Raw genomic sequence first — 17,013 nt, forward strand, 5'->3', positions numbered from 1 at the left:
TTGGGTGCTGGGTGCTGAATCTTCACAGGATGTTGTGTGTTGAGTCCTTCAAAGAGTGCCATCTGCTCTGTCTTTCACAGACTGCATTTTTTCATATGGTCCTTGTAAGAGCTACACAACTGAGATGATTATGCAGACAAGAATATTGAGACGCAGATATGTCCCCATGGCAGGGACAAAATTATGTGTTACTGAAGAGTGGGTGAGTTGTCTACTGCAGACAATTGCTTTGTTTTGTTTTTTCTATCATGAACCTTGAACTCGCGGCATAGTCACTGACCCTTACTTCTTGGGCACATGGCTAGCACTCCACCATGTGGAGCCAAGGACCCCCTAGCAGTAGAGTGTCACAGCCTAGGGGTCTATAGCTGAGGTCTGTCAGCCTGCCTTCTCAGGAAGCTGAGATCTGAGGATCTGGCTTCCAAACTATGCCAGACACAAATGATCCCATGAGACTATTATCTCCAATTCACCACTAAGAAACTTGAAGTGCAAGCTGGATGCTTGTCACTCATGCTTGTCATCCTAGCTCCACAGGAGGATGAGATCTGAGGATCATGGTTAAAACCTAACCTGGGAAGGAAAGTCCTCGAGACATTTAGCTCCAATGAACCATGAGAAAACCTGAAATGGTGCTTTCGCTCAAGTTGTAGAGCACAAGACTTGAGGGACAGCACCCAGGCCCAGACTTCAACTGCTACAACCAACAACAAAAAAAAAAGAAAGAAAATAACAAACCTGAAGAAGAGGGCTGGGAATGTGCCTAAGGGTAGAGTGCTTTGCATCTATGAAACTCTGGATTTGATTTCTCACGTACACATCACTAGAAAAAGGCATGAAATGTCCCTGTGGCTCAAGTGGGGGAGGGCTATTCTTGTGCAAGAGAAATTCAGTACAGTGCTCAGGTCCTGAGTTCAAGCTCCAGGACTGGTGTATGTGTGCACGCTCGAACACCCACACACCCACACACAGACCAGAAGTAAAAACTGTGACACAAAATGGTAAAGTACTGGGCTCCTGCACTGAGCTCATGGTCAGCACCCAGGTCCTGTGTTCAACCCCAAAACCTTGCCATCCAGGGCTCAACTAGGAGAAGTCAAAGGTTTCAAAACCTAATGTGCTTCAGCAGTCCTAGATGACAAGAAGCATGGTGAGATCAGACATATGCTTGGATTTCCAAAGCTTCCGGAAACCTAGGAGAGGCATCATAGGCCCATCATCACCTACAATGAAAGATTTCTTGAGGTTAAGTGCCCTAGTTGTCTGCCAGAAGGACTTCTGAATTATATTGAGCACTGTATCTGAGCACCAGAATATAGTCTTACAGAGGCAGGATTAGTGCTGAGAACTTGGCCTGCCAAAGGAGGTGGCCCAAATGAAGGCTTCCTGTCAACTCGGAGCACTGGGGAGAGAGATAGCTTGGGGTACAAAGAGGCCTTTTTGTCCTGACCTTCAGAGCCCATCCACACTCATCCTCACTAATTGGCCCATATGGAGTTGTTTGTTACATAGCTGTACAGGACTGAGGCCTTTTGTCTGCCTGTCCAGACAATGAGAGAGACTTCTTCCAGCAGGCCTGTGAGGCAGAGAAACACTCAGGCTGCACTGGGAACTGTGAGGAGAGCCCAGGAACATGCACTGTCATGAAAGCAGTCTCTGTGTTATGAAATCATTGTATTGAAAACAAATTTTCTAGCTTGGTGCCTTTCATCATAGCTACTCTAGAGCTTCACCTATAGGAATACATCCACACACACACAAAGACAAGGAAGCAGGTCCTGGGGTTGAACTATGAGCATAGGCCTTGTCCCTGAGTTACATTTGCTCAAGAGTAATACATTAACCTTGAGCCACAGCCCCACTTCTGGGTTTTCTGTGATCTCTTAGAAATAACAGTGTCATGGACTTTCCTATGCTGGCTGGATTCAAACTCAGATTCTCTACATCTCAGCCTCCTGAGGAGCTGGGATTACAGTCAGCAGCCACTGGCACCTGCCTTTCTTTTCTTCTTCATTTTTTAATCTGGACAATCTGACTACTTAAAAAGCATCATTCCAATGCCTTGAATTTATAAGTAAACTACTCAATGTTCTTCATAGGTGCTTTCTCTCCTCCTCTTCTCATCTGGTCACAGGTTTGAAGCCAAAAGTGAGAAATGAGTGTGACATGATTTTGGCAGCAAATGTCCACAGGACATGCCAGTTCAGTCACTTAGCATTGAGCTGCAGTGAATTTACTATCTCAGCATGAGAGGACCAAAAGCTGGAGCGTTCCTCATGCTGTCTGCCTATAAAATTACCTAATAATTTTGAGTGTTTTGTGTCTCCAACCTGAAGTATCTAGAACATACTAGAAGCATCTCCATGTTTCCTTTTTTCTCTAGTACCTCTTGAGATTTAGACTAAGGGATTGTGTGGAGCAGATCCTCAGCGAATCCCTGAGGAAAGCCACTTGAAGTCTCCTCAGGAGATCTCTGTTCAAAGCCAGCCCGAGCAGGAAAGTCTGCAAGACTCTTATTTCCAATAAACCACCAGAAAACCAGAACTGAATTATTCGAGGCCCAGAGGATAGAGCTCCAGCTTTGAGAAAGAAAGCCGAGCAGGAGATACAAGCCAGACCAGGTAAGAAAGCCTGGCAGGCGCTTATGTTCAATTAAGCCAGATGGCTGGAAGTGGAGCTGTGGCAGTTGTAGAGTCTCAGCTTTGAGCAAAACAGCTGAGGAACACATAGGGCCCTGAGTTTAACCCCTGATATGGCCACCAAAAAAAATTCTAAAAGAGAAGGCCAAGTTTATGTATCAGTGTCCTACTTACTTATGTGTGTATATTACCTCCTTGATTGTATGCAATGCTTCTCGTTTTATGTACAGATTTATTTTTCAGATAGGCTTGTTGCACATACCGCATCATTCTCTTCTTTTCAGGCCCATGGCTTTTTTTCTTCTAGAGTTCCAGGCCTGTGTCCTTATATGATGCAAACTTAAGATCTCAGCTGTCTTTATTTGCATATTATTATGAGGCCAAGGCAGGAACAGTCACAAATCAGGCAGGGGAAGAGAAGATCAGGGTTTTTGAAATAACGGGTATTCAGAAAATTAAACTTGGGGGATGTAAAATGGTAGCATACTTATGTAGAAACTACCATTAAGAAAAAGATGAGAGGGCTGGGAATGTGGATTAGTGAGACAGTGCTTTTCCCTGCCATGCAAGAAGCCCTGCAGAGGGTTTGATCCCTCCTCTGTAGCACATGCAGAGAAAAAGCCAGAATTGGTGCTGTGGCTCCAGTAGTAGAGTGCTAGAGACAGTGCCCAGGCCTTGAGTTCAACTCAAATTCAAGTAACGTCTCATCACCAAGGGAAACCCAGGAAGTTTTTGAACAGCTGCCCTTGCAGAAATGGACGCCAGAGTGTCATAGACTTTCCTGCCCTGGCCGGCTTCACCCTGTGATCCTCAGACCTCAGCTCCCTGAGCAAGGGTGATAGACCTTAGCTACTGGTGCTCTGCTAGGTCAGAACTGTAATGACACTGACAATACAAGTCAACTGTTTATCACAAAGGGCTTGGGGAGCATATTAAGCCTTTCAACAATGGACCTTTCAGAACCCTGTAGGACACAAGGTTATAATGCTAGAGTCTGAGAGGCTGGGCATATGGATCTGCTAAACTTGAACCTTGAGCTCTGACTCCAATTCTGGTGTACATCAGTGTCAGCGATCATTTTCCAGAGAATGTTCTCCTAATTAGCAAATAGGAAAAGTACTTTGATTAACCCTCACTTTTTTCCCATTGTGTGTCTCCAACTCAAGCCTGGGCACTGTTCCTAAGCCCTTCATCTCAAGGCGAACACTCTACCAATTGAGCCACAGCACCACATGGGGTCTTTTGCTGGTTCATTGGTGACAAGAGTCTAACAGGCTTTCCTTGCCTAGGCTGTCTTTGAACTGTGGTCTTCAGATCTCAGCCTCCTGAGAAGATAGGGTTCCAGGTGTGAGCCACTGGCATCTGGCCTATTGTTTTTGCCAGTTCAAGCTGGAGCTTGAACTTAGGGCCTGGGTACTGTCTCCATGCTTCTTTTTCTCAAGGCTAGTGCTATATACCACTTGAGCACTCCACAGCTTCTGGCTTTTTCTGAGTATGTGACACTCAGGATTCAAACCCTGGCATTCATGCATGTTGAGCAAGCTCTCTACCACTAAACCACATTCCCAGTCCCACCCTTACAGTATTATCCCTCAACTTGCCTATCCTCAAGGAAAGGCTCCTGAGTATAAATCATCTAAAGAAATCCCTATAGGAAGGTGTTAAAGATAAACAAGACAAAGCTCATATTTGGGAGAGACACTAAACATGTGAAGACTGTGACAAATGCCTCCATTTAATTATGTATCATGTTTCAACAGTTAATAAAGTATTAATGAAAAATGAGTCAATATCCTAAATTATTGTGTATAATTCTATGATAGATGTGCAAAATGTAATAAATATGTGTATAATAATACTAATACAAAAAAAATAAGTAGATGAATAAAATATAGAAATACAGAAATGCAAAATCAATAATAAAAAACATAGCTTGTATTAAACATACACATATAATACGTTACATATATTACAAATATACATTAATATTATTTTCCATTATAGGGACTTAATTCAGGCCCTGTGAACTCTACCCTGAATTTCTTTTCCTCAAGGACAGTGAGCTTCCCCTTCACCTACCATGCAAAAGAGTTACCCGGATGTTGAGATCTAATCCCAGCAGTGGCAGAAATACTAGCCGGCGTTCCAAGACAGTGACTTAATTAGTTTTAATGGAAGCAGTTATGTTTATTCAGTTCCATACTGAACATTTTAAAAACAGCAGTGTATAATTTTTTATATCTATTCAGACATCCTTCCCTTACCTGCAAAGTGCTTCTCCGAGCTCTAAATTGTTTCCTTTTTTGTGCATTTTTTTGTTGTAAAAATGTTGTATAGAGGGGTGACAGTTACATGAACAAACTAATGAGTACATTTACTATTGAGCATTGTTGCCTCCTCCTTTGTTTTCCCCTTGCCATCCCTTCCCTACCACCTCCACAGCTATGCCCCCACCCCCCCAGCTGAGGTCAGTGACTTAATTTTTGTTTTTTGTTTTTGGCTTGGCACAGGATTTGAACTCAAGTAGTAGAAACTCTGCACCTTCCCTCACATTGCTACAGATTTACCAAGATCCTGAGTTCAAATCCCAGGTTAGGAAAGAAAACTGGCAGAAATTCCATAACAAGGGGATTTTTTTCAATTTAGTTAAATAAATTATTTATTTATTTATTCTTTTTTTTTGCCAACCATGGAGCTTGAACTCAGGTCGTGGCAACTCTACCTCAGCTTAAATTACCTTAGACTGGACTGCAGCCTCTAACCCATAGTCGATCCTGGGATCCTAGGCTCAGAGGTTGCAGGAACAAAAAAAAAGTTAGACAGCACAAAAAGTGGCGAGCTGCAGGGGACTGGGGGTTTTACGTTATTTTTTTCTTTGCAGGGTGACCATCCTGAGTCTGAATGACATGGCTGCAAAATGCAGCTGAACTACTGTTCCTGAAGGCTGGTGGGCCATCAGGGAAGCCATAGGCCAACCTGTCAACATAGGCCCTGGATTAAAAATCTAAGTCCTGACACCTACCAATGGCAGGACATCACAAGAGACTCGTTCCTATGCATAGGAATACTGATTGAAAGAGTAGTTCATGCATCAGTCGAGTCTAAAAGTGGATGTAATAATCCTAGGATTCTGATTGATTTTAATTGATAGTTTACTAAGGATGGAAAGAATAATATTACTTCAAAGACAGAATAATAAATACCTAAGAGTTGGTAGGAATGTAGTAGGCGTCATTCAGTCAGATAGATGGCTCTGGCACTCTTTACCAATATGTATTAATTGTATGGCACCATCTGCCAATCCATGTATCACTGTTTTGGCCAAACCTGGGGCTCAATCTCAGTGCCTGGGAACCACCTCACAGCTTCATTGGCTAGAGGATGCCATGCTCACCCTTACCCATTCATGAATTCGGCCTGCTAGGCCCCAAGTTTAGATCCCAGCACTGCCAAAAATTTAATCTTGGAGTAAGAAGCCGAGTGTGACACATGTTTTCCTTTTCTGAGAGGGTCCTGGGTGTCAGGTATGATAGTGAACACATCTACAAATCTAGATGCTATGAGATAGGAAGTAAACAATGTAATAAACGGGATAGGGGTCAAAAGAGTCAATAAAATAAATGGTAAATAAATGAATAAAACAAGAAATGAAATGAATAACCATACCAAACATGATATTGTCTGACTATATGGAAGTATAAATCCTGTCTTTAAAATGTAAATAAAATGTATACAAGGAGTATGTTTTGCAGGACTGAGGCTTGAATTCAGGCCTAGGGAACAGGACTGACTTTTTTGGCTTCAAATATGATGTGATTTCCCCTAGCCCGACAGTGCTGCTATTTACCCAGACTTTGAGTTCAAATCCCAGACTTGGCAGAAAAAATGGCATGAATTGCAAAACAGGGAGATAAATAATTGTTTTTTTAATTTTTAAATTGTTTTAATTTTTTAATTGTTTTAATTTAATTTTTTTGTTTGTTTTTGGCCATGCACGTGTCTTTTTTTTTTTAAATTGTATTTTATTTTATTTGAGAACATACTGTACAGAGGGGCTACAATTATATGGGCAGGATAATGCATCATACATTTCTTACCAAGCATTGCAGCCTCCTCCTTTGTTTACCCTTCACTTCCCTTCCCCGCCTCCCCCCTCCCCCCACCCAATTTTACCCCCCTCCCCCCACCCAATTATACCCCCCTCCCCCCCCACACCGACATTGTAAAGCTGGTTTAGACATGACATTTTGTACTTCTCATTGTTGCAACAGGTCCACCTGAATCCTTAAACGACTTGTTTGTCCCCATCTCCTCCACATGTTATACTGACATCAAATATAGTGAAAGCGGGGGTTACACTGTGGGGGAGGGACATACAAAGCAACAAAGAAATAATCTTATAAATGCTTTAGAAACACATGCATGAAAGAAACGAAAACATTAAAATACATATTTAAGGGTTCATTTTCCTAACATCACATTATCTGACCTTTTCCGCTTGACTCATACCTATACTAGATATTGTAAATAAGGGAAACCATGGGACCTATGCTTCTTTGGGCCTGGCTTACTTCACTTAATATAATTTTTTCCATGTTTTTCCATTTCCTAACAAATGGGGAAATGTCATTCTTTTTGATGGAGGCATAGAATTCCATTGTGTATATATACCACATTTTCTTGATCCATTCATCTACTGAGGGGCATCTGGTTTGGTTCCATATCTTAGCTATGGTAAATAATGCTGCAGTAAACATAGTTGTGCTGGTAGCTTTAGTGTGGTCTTGTTTGTAAACATTTGGGTAAATGCCCAAAAGTGGGATTGCTGGATCATAGGGGAGATCTATGTGAAGTCTTTTGAGGAACCTCCATACTGCTTTCCAAAGTGGTTGAACAAGTTTACATTCCCACCAACAATGAAGTAAGGTTCCTTTCTGTCCACATCCCCTCCAGCATCTGTTGTTGTTAGAGTTCTTGATTTTTGCTGTTCTAACTGGAGTGAGGTGATATCTCAATGTTGTTTTGATTTGCATTTCTTTTATGGCTAGGGATGTTGAACATGTCTTCATGTGTCTATTGTCCATCCTTCTTTCTTCTTCAGAGAAGCTTCTCTTTAAGTCTTTCGCCCACTTATTTATTGGGCAGTTGTTTCTTTGAGGATTTGTTTTTGGGTGGTTTAATTTTTTGAGTTCCAAGTATATTTTAGATATGAGACCCTTGTCCGTTGTATGGCTAGTAAAGATCTTCTCCCAATCGATGGGCTTTCTATTGATCTTGCCAGCTATGTCATTTGCCCTGCAGAAACTCTGCAATCTTATGCAATCCCATTTGTCCAACCTTTCTTTGATTTGTTGTGCTTCCGGGTCTCTATTCAGAAAATTTCGACCTGAGCCAAGGAGACCTAAGGTTTCTCCTATTCCATCCTGTAATGTTTTCAGAGTGTCTGCTTTGAGTTCAAGGTCTTTGATCCATTTGGAGTTGATTCTGGTGCAGGGTGATATATAAGGATCTAGCTTTAGTTTTCTACATGTAGTTAACCAATTTTGCCAGCACCATTTACTGAAGAGGCTGTCTTTCTTCCATTCTATTGTTTTAGGTTCCTTATCAAAGATTAGATGGCTATAGGTCTGTAGGTTCATTTCTGGGTTTTCAATTCTATTCCATTGGTCCTGAGGTCTGTTCTTATGCCAATACCAAGCTGTTTTGATTACTATGGCTTTATAGTAGAGTTTGAAATTTGGTATTGATATTCCTCCAGCAGTGTTCTTTCCGTTGAGGAGCGTTTTTGCTATTCGGGGTCTTTTATTTTTCCATATGAATTTTTGGATTGCCTCCTCTATTTCCTTGAAGAATGAGGGTGGAATTTTGATAGGTATCGCGTTGAATTTGTAGATAGCCTTGGGAAGTATTGCCATTTTCACGATGTTAATCTTGCCAATCCAGGAGCATGGGAGGTTTTGCCATTTTTTAAGTTCTGTGTTGATTTCCTTTTTCAAGATTTTAAAGTTTTCATCATAGAGGTCCTTCACTTCTTTGGTTAAGTTAATTCCTAGGTATTTTATTTTTTGTGTGGCTATTACAAATGGAGTTGCTTTCCTAATTTCAGCCACACTTTTCTCATTGTTGGCATATAGAAAAGCCATTGGTTTTTGGGGGTTAATTTTATAACCTGCTACTTTGCCAAAGTTTTGAATCAGCTTGAGTAATTTGGGACTGGAGTCTATGGGATTCTTTAAATACAAGATCATGTCATCTACAAAGAGGGAGAGTTTTATTTCTTCTTTCCCTATTTGGATCCCCTTTATGTCTGCATCTTGTCTTATTGCTGTAGCTAGGCATTCTAATAGTAGATTGAAGAGAAGTGGAGAGAGTGGGCATCCTTGTCTTGTTCCTGAGTTTAGAGGAAATGGCTTTAGTTTTTCACCATTGAGTATAATGGTGGCTGTAGGTTTGTCATATACAGCCTTTATTGTATTGAGGAATGTTCCATGGATTCCTAATTTTTCCAGAAACTTCATCATAAAGGGGTGTTGGATCTTGTCAAATGCTTTTTCTGCATCTATTGAGATGACCATGTGGTTCTTATTCTTGCTCCTGTTGATGTGGTGAATAATATTAATTGATTTGCGTATATTGAACCAGCTTTGCATCCCTGAAATGAATCCTGTTTGATCATGGTGTATGATTTTTTGGATGAATTGTTGAAGTCGATTGGCCAAAATTTTGTTGAGAAGTTTTGCATCAATGTTCATCAAAGAAATGGGTCTATAGTTCCCTTTCTTTGATGAGTCCCTGCCTGGTTTTGGGATGAGGGTTATGATGGCTTCATAGAATGTGTTCGGTAGTGAGCTTTCTCTTTCAATTTCATTGAAGAGTTGGAGGAGTATTGGTGTGAGCTCTGCTTTGAAGGCCTTGTAAAATTCCGCTGGAAAACCATCTGGTCCTGGACTTTTCTTAGCTGGGAGGTCTCTTATTGCTGTTTCTATTTCAATGCTTGATATGGGCCTGTTAAGCTGGTTTAACTCATCTTGGTTTAGTATTGGCATGTCAATATTTGCTAGGAAAAAGTCCATTTCTGTCAAGTTCTCAAACTTATTAGCATAAAGTTTTGAGAAGTATTCCCTTATAATGTTCTGAATCTTGGTTGTTTCCGTGGTGATGTTTCCATTCTCATCTCTGAGTTTATTAATTTGGGTGTGTTCTCTCCTTTTTCTGATAAGGTTTGCTAAGGGTCTGTCAATTTTGTTAAGTTTTTCGAGGAACCAACTCTTTGTTTTGTTGATTCTTTCTATAGTTTTTTTGGATTCTAATTCATTTAATTCTGATTTAATTTTGATTATTTCTTTCCGTCTACTGGATTGGGGTTTATCTTGCTGCTCTTTTTCAAGGAGGTTTAGATGTGTCATTAAATTGTTAGTTTCAGATCTCTCCAATTTGTTGATGTAGGAGCTCAGAGCTATAAACTTGCCTCTGAGTACTGCCTTTGCTGTTTCCCAGAGGAGCTGGTAATTTGTGTGTTCATTTTTGTTGAATAGCATGAACATTTGAATTTCCTTTCTAATCTCTTCCATGACCCACTCATGATTCAGCAGTGTGTTGTTCAGCCTCCATGTGATACCGGACTTTCTTTGGTGGCTTTTGGTGTTGAGTTCTAATTTTATTCCCTTGTGGTCAGAGAGAATGCAAGGTATAACTTCAATGTTTCTGAATTTAGACAAGGTTGCTTTGTGGCCTAAAATGTGGTCTATTTTAGAAAACGTTCCATGTGCTGCTGAGAAGAACGTGTCTTCTAATGCTGCTGGGTGAAATGTTCGGTAAATGTCTGTTAAGTCTAGTTGATCTATGCAGCTGTTTAGATCTGCGGTTTCTCTGTTGAGTTTTTGCCGAGTTGATCTATCTAGTGGGGAGAGTGGTGTGTTAAAATCCCCAACAATTAATGTCTTTGGATCTATATGGGATTTGAGGGAAAGTAGTGTTTCTTTGATAAATTTGGGTGCTCCATTGTTTGGCGAATAGATATTTAGAATTGTAATATCCTCCTGAAAGAGAGATCCTTTAATTAGTATGTAGCGACCTTCTTTATCTCTTCTCACGAATTTTAATTTGAAGTCTATTTTATCTGATATTAGGATTGCAACTCCCGCCTGTTTATGAGGGCCGTTTGCTTGGTAGATTTTGTTCCAGCCTTTAACCTTGAAAATATGTTTGTTTTTACGGGCAAGATGTGACTCCTGCAGGCAGCAGATAGAAGGGTCTTGTTTTTTAATCCAACTAGACAGTCTACGTCGCTTAATTGGAGAGTTCAGTCCGTTAACGTTAAGAGATAGGACTGAGAGGTATTTGGGAGTTCCTGCCATGTTATCCACCTTCTTGGGGGCTGTGAGAACTGGGTTCTTCCTAAGGTTCTTGGATTCTCAGTTTGGGTGCAGTTTCTTGGCCTTTGTTGCAGTCTTGTTGGTTTTCTATGTGTAGGACATCTTTAAGAATCTTTTGCAGGGCTGGTTTGGTGGAGATGTATTGTTTCAATTTTTCTTTGCTATGGAAGGGCCTTCAGTTATGAAGGAGAGTTTAGCTGGGTACAGTATTCTTGGTTGATAATTGTTTGTTTTTAGGGCATGGCATACGTCATTCCAGGCTCTTCTTGCTTTGATTGTCTCTGCTGAGAATCTGAGGTAATTCTAATTGGTTTCCCTTTATAGGTGATTACCCTTTTCTCCTTGACAGCTTTAAGGATCTTTTCCTTGGTCTGGGTTGTTCCTGTGTGGATTATAATGTGACGGTGAGATGTCCTATTCTGGTCTGGTCTATTTGGGGTTCTAAAAGCATCTTGTATCTGAATAGGCCTATCTTTTTGTATGTTTGGGAAGTTCTCTGCTAGGATCCTGTTAAACAAATTTCCTAGACCATTAACTTCTGTTTCTAGGTGCTCCTCTACACCCATTATCCTTAGATTAGGCCTTCTGATGGTGTCTTCCAGGTGTTGGATAGATCTATCATATTTCTTGGACTTGTCTTGGATGGTTGTATGTTCTTTCTCTATAATATCTAGGCTGTCTTCAATCCCTGAGATTCGATCTTCTGCATGGTCTAACCTGCTGTTAAGACTCTCTACTTTGTTTTTTATCTCTTTTCCTTCTAATTGGTCAGCTTTGATGGCTTCAAGTTCTTTGTTGAAGCTCTGTTTTAGGTCTTGTATGAATTTCTTTACTTCCTTAATTTGGTGTTCAGTGTTTGTTCTAAAATCACTTAGTTGATTGGTTATGGTTTCTTTGGACTGCCATTCCTTCTGTTGGGCTCCATTCAGCATTCCCTTTGTGGTCTCCCTGACTTCCTTCAGCTCTTTGTTAATGTATTCCATGAATGCCTTTAGTGATCTTTGTGTATTCTCTACCTGGTCTCTTAATTCGTGAATTACTCTTTGATTAGTTTCCTCCCTTCTGTGGGCTTTCTGCAGTTCTCTTTGAGTGTTCTCTGCCTGCTCACGCCATTCCTCCCTTTCTCTTTGAGTGTTCTCAAGTTATTCACGCAAATCCTGTATCAGTTTTTGAGAAGCTTCCTCACGCTTATGATATTCCTGTATAAACTTCTGGGATGCCTCCTCTCTCTAACTATCACGCTCATACAGAGTCCTTTGTACATTGTCAAACTTCTCATTTATCATGTTTGCTATTAGTGTTTGTAGAGCTATTTGGGAACTCTCCTCTGGATTATTCTTTATCTGTTCTAATCCCTGATTATCAAGGTTGGGAATTGAGATACCCGAATTTGCCATTTTTCTTGTGTTTTTCCGGCTTACTCGGCCCATTTGAGATAAAGATTGCACGAGTTTTGTGCTAGAACACTATCTTAAGGCAACCATCAACCAAAATTTGCATTTGTACAGTCAATAGTCTACAGATACAATCTAGTTCAACAGATACATCTATTCAACATCAAACGACTATATGTTAAAGGACTTCGAACCGCAGAAAAGAATTTGGAAAACCAGAAATTATTAGGATTAGGGAGAGATGTGGGTAAAAAATAGGAATAGATTGGTGTGGGAAGGCACAAGGAGAGTTAACTATGTCCTAATCACAGTGCAGGAAATGGGTTGGGTAGGATGCAAGTAGAGAGAGAGAGAAAAAGAAGAGATGGAAAGGGGAATAAAGAGAGACCAGAAAAAGAATAGAAACGTAAAAATTAATGTTATTATAGAGGTTAAAAGACCGTCTATTTAGAGAGGAATGTGAATATGTTCAGAGAAGGGGAGGGACATAGAGGAGATGTGAAAAGCTTTAAGGATGGGAAAGGGGGAAAAAAAGATCAGAAGTTCAGTAGAGCTAGATAAAAAACAAAAAGATAATTAAGAAAGAAAGAAAAAGAGAAAGAAGACAAGAAAAGAAAGGAAAACTCTCATTCACGTATTCCTAAAATAAAAATTATAAGATGAGAAAAAAAAAAGTTACTGGAAAACAATTATTTTTTCAGAAGAGGCAAAGATTAAAGATTAATAAAAGTTTTAGAAGGGAAAAAAATTTATATATATATATATATTTATATATATAAGGTAACAAAAAACAAAAAAACAAGCAAAAAAAAGAAAAGAAGAAGAAGAAGAAAAAGAAAAAAAAAGTCTTTTGATTTTTTTTTTTTGGGGGGGGAGGAGTGGGAAGAATCCTGTATCTCCCTTTTGTCTGCAACCAGCCTCTTGTTGGAGTCTCTGGTCAGCTTGAGGTCCTGTGGCTTGATTGGTTTCTTAAGTCGGTTGGTTGGAAGAGGCAGAAAAATGCTCTGCTTTACCCAAGATTTTGAGATCCCCCTCCCAGGTTAGTTTTCTGGGAGGGTGGTCTGCTTTGAGAGTCACAAAAGAGGGGGATGTGGTGATGAGGCTAGGTTCTGGGTAGAGTTGAGGCCTTTCAACAAACAGTAGCTTTTCCCTGGGGCTATTTTGTGATAAAGCTCACAGCGCCCAGCCTGGAGCCATTCTCAGGGTTTCTGTTTTTCAATTGATTGTGGTGGCTGCTAGAGGGAGGGGCAGCTTCTGGCTCTGGTTACCCAGTGAGGCAAGGCACTCCGATGGCTGGCGCCTGAGCTGGGTGACTTTTCCCTGGATGGAGCTGAGTCTGGCAGGTCACTTCGCCGTTAAGTTCTTGTGACCTGCTAAATGACTCATTTTATTCCAAGGCCTGAGCTGGAGCTAGCAGCTCCTCCGAGCTTTGTCGGTATCCAAGATGGAGATCACCGGTGCTGGGGGGGGAGGGGTGGCCTTCCTTCCTCTGCTCCCTGAGGAGTGAGGACGTCGGGCTTGTACTCATGCCGAGTCTTGGATCCTGGGTCGTCTCTGGTCTGCAAACAGCAGGATGAAGATGTTAGCTCCTTGTTGGTTCTTGTAGGTGTTGAGTAGAATCCGCTCGTCCCCGACTCTCTGTGTCACAGGTATGACTCCACGGCGGTGGTTGCTGCCGCGACCCCGCCGCCGGAGCGGCAGCTGATGCCTTTCCTTGGCTTCCCCTCTCTTGTCTAACTCTCTGTCCTGTGATGGCACACTTGGTGTGATTCTCTGGCTTAGGACTGTTGACTGGAACTCTAAAACTACTTTCTATGCGAGAGCTTGTTCAGATTCCAGCTTCTCCTCCGCCATCTTCCCGGAACTCTCCCATGCACGTGTCTTGAACTCAGATCGTGACAGCTCTGTCTCAGCTTCCATCACACTAGTCTGGGGTGCAGCCTCCAGAACCAAAGCTGATCCTGGAATCCTAAGACCCAATGTCGGACAGGAAAACAAAATGAAAATGACACTAAAACAAGCCGTAAGCCACACATGGTAGGCAGTTTCTTGGCTTTGATTCCTTGCATGGTGACCATCCTAGGTCTGAATGACATGAATGCCACACACAGGTGATCTGTCATTGCTGAAGACTGGCAGACTGTCAGGAAAGCCATAGACCAAACCCACAACACAGTCCCTGAGTTCAAATCCTGGTCCTGACACCTACCATTCGCAGAAGATCCCAAGAGACTACTGCTTGTGTATAGAAATTCTGATGGAATGGTATCCAACTCATGATTGAATAGTTCGTGCAGCAGTCTAGACTCAAATTACATGCAATAATCCTAGGATGCTGATAGAACTTAATTCAGAAGTATTTATTCATTGGCTAGTTTCTTAGTTTATTTAAAGATATATATATATATATATATATATATATATATATATATACATATATATTTTTAATATATCTACATATATATTATTAAAACATAGCTTAGAAGTGTACCTAAAAGCATATGTGCTCATGTAAAGTTATACAACTGCACAAGCTTGATTTTTTATTTTCAGTTTGTTGGTACCATAAATTAGGTGTGATGTGTGTACTGTTGTTTTGTTCTCTGTTTTTGGAGGATTTCTCTCTGCTTTCTTCCCCTACTCACCTCTCTCTGCACTTGAATTGAGCTTCCTCTTTCTTGGCTTGATTGTTCATAGCTGATTTTCTACCACTTCAGCCATTCCTGTAGCCTGGCTTTTTGCCAGTTAATTGGAGATGTCGTCTCTCAGGCTTTTCTGCCAGAATTGGCTTTGAAACTTCATCTTCCAGTTCTCACCTCTTGAATAGCTGGGATTAAAGATGTGAGCCACTGGGGTGTCTAGGGATGAATTCGACTTTGGTTGATGGATTCTTTCTGTTTTTCTAAGCATGGGATCATCTACTATAGAATTTCTGTGAATGCCCTGGGTCTGAAGTAAGATATATAATACATATGCTAATCTGTATAGTTCTCATAAGATGTAATCCATTTTATACATGTTATAAGTGTAATAATAGTCAATATAAATAATGAATGAATGAATAGTGCAAAAAATAAAATGAATACACAGTAAAATAATATGCAGTAAACATAAGCATGTAGATATTAATCATTATTTCAAATGTGGATGAATATTACTTTAACAGGACTGGGGATTGAATTCAGGCCTAGGGAACAGGCCTGAATTGCTTGTCTTCAAAGATGGTGCGTTTCCCCATCCCCCATGGTGCATTAGATTTACCCAGACTCTGAGTTCAAATCCCAGGTCTTACAGGAAAAATAAAAGGTATGAATGCCAAGCTGGGGAGCTTAATGTGTGGGGCTTGAACTCTGGTCTTGGGCGCTGACCCTGTGCTCTTCAGCTCAAAGCGAGTGCACTACCCCTTGAGCCACAGCACCACTTCTGGTTTTCTAGTGCTTTATTGGAGATAAGCATCTCATGGATTTTACATCCTGGGTTGGATTTGAACCACAATCCTCAGCCTCTTGAGTAGCTAGAATTACAGGTGTGAGACACTGGCCCCTGGCTATTTTTAATATTTTTAAATTTTATTGAATGATTGATTGCCAATCACGGGGCTTGAACTGAGGTTGTGGCAACACTGCCTGAGATTCCATCACCCTAGGCTGGGATAGTGCAGCTTCTGGACCCACAGCAGATCATGGAATGGTACGCCTCGGGGGCTGACAGGAAAACAAAATGAAAACAGCACCGAAAAAAACGGCGATCTGTGGATGGTTGGCGGTTTCTTGGTTTTCCTTCCTTGCATGGTGACCATCCTGGTTCCAAATGACACGGCTGCAACCTGTAGGTTACCTGGCACTGCTGAAGGCTGGCAGGCTGGCAGCAAAGGCATATGCCAACCTGGACACCTAGGTCCTGAGTTTGAATCCCAGTCATGCCACTTACAAAGGGCTGGGGAGCCTAAGAAACTATTGCCTATCCATAGGAGCACCAGAGGAATGTGAACAATGTCATGGTTCGATGAGTAGTTCATCAATCAGTCTAGCAGAAAATTAGACCCAATGATCACAAGACATGGACTGATTTTAATTCATAGTTTATTATGCACTAAAAGAATACTATTGATTAAATGGAGTCCTCACTAAAGACCTGAGAATCTCTAGGAGCGTAGTATGCTTCATTGAATACTAAATAGACATTTCTGGCCATATGTAAATATCTAAATAAATATTTATTTGTATACCATCATCTGCATAGAACATTTTTGCTATTTTGGCCAAACCTGGACCTCGATCCCAGGTCTTCAGATCCATTTGACACCTGCATGGGCTAGATGCTGCCATGCTGATGCTCACCCCTTCATGAATTGGGCCTCCTAGTCCCTCAGTCAAGATTCCATCATTGCCAAAAGTTTCTTCCTGGTGTAAGATTCCATGTGTGACACCTGTTTTCCTTTTCTGTGCAAGTGCTGGGTGTCAGGTATGATGTAAATATTATGTATGCAAAGCTATATGCTATGGAATAGATTGGGACAAATGTAATAAATGTTATAGTTGTACTCACAGTCCATAAAATAAATGCTAAATCAATCAATCAATCAATAATAAAATATAATTAATC

Source organism: Dipodomys merriami, unplaced genomic scaffold (genome assembly GCF_024711535.1).
Source record: "Dipodomys merriami isolate MVZ:Mamm:240054 unplaced genomic scaffold, mDipMer1.0.p SCAF_113, whole genome shotgun sequence".
NCBI lineage: Eukaryota > Metazoa > Chordata > Mammalia > Rodentia > Heteromyidae > Dipodomys > Dipodomys merriami.